This window comes from Bombina bombina, chromosome 1 (assembly GCF_027579735.1).
Source record: "Bombina bombina isolate aBomBom1 chromosome 1, aBomBom1.pri, whole genome shotgun sequence".
Taxonomy (NCBI): Eukaryota; Metazoa; Chordata; class Amphibia; order Anura; family Bombinatoridae; genus Bombina; species Bombina bombina.
The window spans coordinates 1,143,358,795-1,143,363,794 of NC_069499.1; the positions used below are offsets into that span (position 1 = coordinate 1,143,358,795).

A 5,000-nucleotide genomic window follows, 5' to 3' on the forward strand; every position below is an offset into this window, starting at 1 on the left:
TGACATTACTAACCGCTACCCTCATCCACCTTGAACTTGACTGGGGATCTTATTAACAAGGGGACTTTCCTATTTCATTGGGATTTGCTGCCAGTAACAAGTGGGGACACTTTAAAAATCCGACCGCTATAACTTACCTCATATGATTGGGGTTCCCTTTGTGAGTAGGATTCATTCCTAATTGCTGAATATATGTAATGTGTTTTTAAAATATTAAATTGATCTGCACCATGAAAAGTGTATCTGTGCGCTTGTTGTTTTAGATTCTTGCAGCTGTATATATATATATATATATGTATATATATATATGTGTGTATATGTATATATATATGTGTGTATATGTATATATATATGTGTGTATATGTGTGTGTGTGTGTGTATATAAATGTATATGTATGGGTGTAGTAGAATTGTTTAATGACCAGTTGGTTTGGAAAGGATACATTTGTGACATTCACAAAATTAGTAAGAAGTTTGGCTCCCTGTATCATAAAATCAGTCTATGAGGCCTATTTATTATTGTGCGAGCGGTCATGATCCGATATTGAGGATCATGTCCGCCGCACATCGATAAATGCTGACAGCATACGCTGTTGGCATTTATCAATGCACCAGCAGTTCTTGTGAACTGCTAGTGTAACGCCGCCCCCTGCAGATTTGCGGCCAATCGGCCGCCAGCAGGAGGTGTCAATCAACCCGATCGTATTGGATCTGGTTGATTTTAGGCAATGTCTGTCAACCGCCTCAGAGCAGGAGCACAGGTTATGGAGCAGCGGTCTTTAGACCGCTGCTTCAAAACTTACATTTGTGGTGAGCCTGAAGGCTCACTAGAAACACGGGGCATCAAGCTCCATATAGAGCTTGATAAATATACCCCTATATCTTACATTGAAATTCTTATTACTATAGGTAGGTATAGTATTACTATAGGTAGGCAACTATGAGTTCTGTGTTGATGGGATTTTATTGTGTGGTACACAGGGATATTTTTTTAATTTTGCCAGAGAACCTCATAATCAATAGAAGTTCATTTAAGATTTAGTTTGGTTTATGCCTTTTTTTTTTTTTTTTTTTTTTTAAATCTGCTTTTTCATGCTATTCAAGGGACAATTACTATTAGGCATGGGCATTCAGAGTCTTTGTTGGCATCGGAATGCGGTACAAGGTGGCTATTTGCGACATTCAGCTTTTTTTCAGTGCCGGATTTCTTCTTGAGATAGTGCAACACACTAAGATCTGGATTTCCACAGATCTTAGTGTGTTGCATTTTCTCAAGAATAAAGCCAGGTCAGAAAAGAGCCAAATGCTGGGAGCAATGCCTTTTTCCGCATTCGGATGCTAGCGAAGCCCCTGTCTACTTAGCTTTACCAACACAATGGTTATACTTTCCTCTGCCTGTACGTACCTGCTATTCTAATAGCATTTAGATTGTAAGTGTGTGTGTGTGTGTGGGGGCTATGTGTGGTGTGTGGGGGCTATCTCTGTGGCTATCAAGTTTTAAAATTCCAATGAGAAATAGGTCTCAAAAAGCTTATTTTTCCACTTTTACACCTAGTTGAGCTGGGTGTAATTTTTCTCAATGTATCGACAGCCTCCGACAGTGTATTAACGGTTTGTGCTTTCATTGAAAACCTGGTATAAGTTATGACTTAATGGCTTCTAATACTTTCTATGGGATGCGAAAATATGTTCGGCAGCCGGAGTCTAGCTGCTGAAATTGAGGTATAACGCGCCATTGGAAGCAGTCAATAAATGAAAATGCATCTGACAGCATATTTAACGGTTTGTTAGCTCACGCAAACCTAATTACGGCTCAATGCAAGCGAGACCATTGTCTGTGTTGAATATAGTAATTTTAAAGTGACTAACTTCTTTGGGTAAACTTATGCATATTCCATGCTTTCTTTAATTCCCTGAAATGACATTATTTATCATTACCAGCTCTATTGAAAGTTTATTCCATCAATCAACTCCTATCTTTTTAAAGAAGTGCTTTTGCAAATTGCTCCTGAACCTACAACCTTAATAGAGGTAATAACCCTTGTTCTGGTTTGCTTTTTATTTTGTTAAAAATACTTTTAGCCGGTACAAATTGGAAGAACAGGCATTACGACAAGGGATTAGCCTTACGGACACCATTTGGGTTTTGACACATATAAATTTGAGCAGTCAGATTAGTAACCCTATCGTAAAGCAGACCATTAATATCTGGCATGATCTTTACCATCATTCAGATATCTTGTCACATCCTTCCCCCTATTCATGGACTCAGCGGTTTACTGTGGAGTTTTCATAATATCCACATGGACTTCTGGAAAAAGAAGGGTTTTTATCAAATCGCAGATCTCTACTCGGAGGGTTGTTTAAGCAACGTGGCTCAAGTGCTTGACTCTCTCAACGACTCCCCAGTGTGGTTTCGGTTTGAGAGCTATAGAGTTTTGAGCTTGGTTAAATCTTGGGGATTTCCGAGGAATTTCTTGAGAGAACAGATTAAGCCTCTATCATTTCACTATTCCACCCTAATAAGGGATCATTCATTTGGAATTTCGTGGCAATTAAAGGCATGGAGCCGGGAACTAGACATAGTAATATTTGAAAGTGAACTCAATAAGGAGATTACGCTCATGAAAAGAACTCTACATTGTGTGACAGTACTTGAGACTTATATGAAGTTAGTACTGAAATGGCACAGAGTGCCTATGAGATTAGCAAAAATGTATGGTAGTAGTGTGTCGCTGTGCTCGAGAACTTGCGCTCAGCAGGGCACAAATCTGGTCCAAGGTTGGAACCACTTTGGCGAGACATCGAGGTGCTCCTCCAATCTTTGAACGTAGATATTCAACTAACTAAAAATCGCCTTCCTTCATATCTTTGAGGATTCAATCCCAGTAAACACTAGGAGACTTCTAATTTACATTCTGATGGCAACCAAACTAAGTATTGCAAGAGCATGGAAACAACCAGAGCCCCCAACTCTGGATGGTGTGTGTGATCTGGTGAACCGTTTTGCAAAAATGGAAAGTTTTGTTGCCGGAGAGACGGATGGGGTGGAGACCTACTGGGAGACCTGGACAGACTAGATCATTAACCAATAATTGAGTGTGTTTATACTACATTCCTTTATATTACCTTATACCTTTGAGGCAAAATTCCCCCTCCCCCCCTTTTTTTTTTCTCTTCTCTCTCTCCTTCTCCCTTTTCTGCTCCCCCTACTCCACCTGCCCAGTTCCTTCCAGAGGAATCAGATAGGTGCCTAGATACCAAACTCGAGGTTTTGGACAAGTTACTTGTGTATTATTATTCATCCATGCTTAGTGCTTTCCAATAGTCCCCTTTGCAGCGCTGATGTAAGCCCTTTTATTTCCTCTTCCCCTACGAATTTATGAAGTGTCTACCAAGAGGGTCATGCTGAAGGATCCATTCTTCTTTTAGGGTGTCAAAAAGTTGGAGTAATTTTGATCATACTTACTGCTGAGGTTATCGTATTGGTTATTTGCAATTTATGGAAGTTAAGGCTGATATGCGCCAGCAGGTATACCTGACTCAAGTGATTTCAATATTTGAAGTTTGTGAACTATTATGTGATGTACACTGTTTTTATTGAATGTGAAACACTCTCTGTGTGTATATTTTCTTTTTCATGTATGACTTGGTTATATTTCAATAATAAAAAAACCCTTAAATACCAGTCAACACAGTAGATTTGCATAATCAACAAATGCAAGCTAACAAGACAATGCAATAGCACTTAGTCTGAACTTCAAATGAGTAGTAGATTTTTTTTTCTGACAATTTTAAAAGTTATGTCTATTTCCACTCCCCCTGTACCATGTGACAGCCATCAGCCAATCACAAATGCATAGACGTACCATGTGACAGCCATCAGCCAATCACAAATGCATAGACGTACCATGTGACAGCCATCAGCCAATCACAAATGCATACATGACATGTTTTATTCTGTGCAGCTCAGTAGGAGCTGGTGACTCAAAAAGTTTAAATATAAAAAGACTGTGCACATTATGTTAATGGAAGTAAATTGGAAAGTTGTTTAGAATTGCATGCTCTATCTGAATAATGAAAGTTTCATTTTGACTTGAGTGTCCCTTTAACTTTTAAAAATCCATTAATATACTATAGTATATTTCTGTCACATCACCTCTCTCCCTTCTATACATATCAAGATCATGACCCTTTTAGTAGCGCCCCCCCAAAAAAGTTTGTTTCTAGTTTTATAGCCTTTGGTAGCTTTTGTAAAATGGCATAAGAACCTTAATTTTTAGGCTATTAATATCTCAATTATAACTTATCATTCTGATTGTTTTACCTGCTGTGAAATATAGTTTACAGTGGCATCACTAGTGGATTGCAAATTGCTCCCGGGTGACAAGCTCGCCGGGGGTGGGAGGTGATATCACAGGCAGGAGGGAACTTAGTGGTGTCTTTGCCTTAACTTTTTGTCTTTGCGCAATAGTGCACTGCATGCGCCCGGGCTCCCCCCACCCCACATGTTGCCACCCCTGCCATTTCATCACAGTCTAGACCGGTCACGTTCCTCAACTTTCTAAGTTACACAGCACCACCAGGAGAAACGTGACCGGAGATGAAGATGGAGGAACATGAGTCATGACCTGCCAGCAGTGCATACAGTGGAAGAGAGCGGGAGTCTGGATAATGGGACGCTTGCAACACAGACAGCAGCCAGGCAATTTAATGGCAGCCAGAAGGAGAAGATTGTTCTGGGGGCTGGGGTATCCCAGTAACTGTAAGTTAATGTACTTTTGTACAACATAATTATTATATATTATTGATCACTGACCCAAAAGTCATGTTTACCTTAATTTTAGACCATCTCTGTAGTTGCCGTTTTACACTAGCACCAGGCTGCCCATCAACAGGAAGTCAGAAATCATGCCACCAATCTCATTAAAAGACAGCAAAGTGTGCTCATCTACTCTATTATAGGGCTAATGTATTGACATTAGCCCAGTATCAGAGGC

At 39.7% G+C, this 5,000-nt stretch overlaps 1 protein-coding gene across 4 annotated transcripts in view; it reads left to right on the plus strand.

Moving 5' to 3' along the window:
* ATP6V0A1 (ATPase H+ transporting V0 subunit a1) overlaps positions 1 to 5,000 on the plus strand; it is a 234,076-nt gene that overhangs the window by 10,753 nt on the left and 218,323 nt on the right. For 2 of the 4 annotated variants that reach the window (XM_053699150.1, XM_053699174.1), the window contains exon 1: positions 4,578 to 4,765. The exons of 1 other annotated variant lie outside the window; for it this stretch is intronic. The gene's annotated coding sequence lies outside the window, so the exon portion shown is untranslated. Of the gene's footprint in view, positions 1 to 4,577; positions 4,766 to 5,000 lie in introns of those variants that run through there. One more of the 4 variants, XM_053699166.1, reaches the window with a different exon arrangement.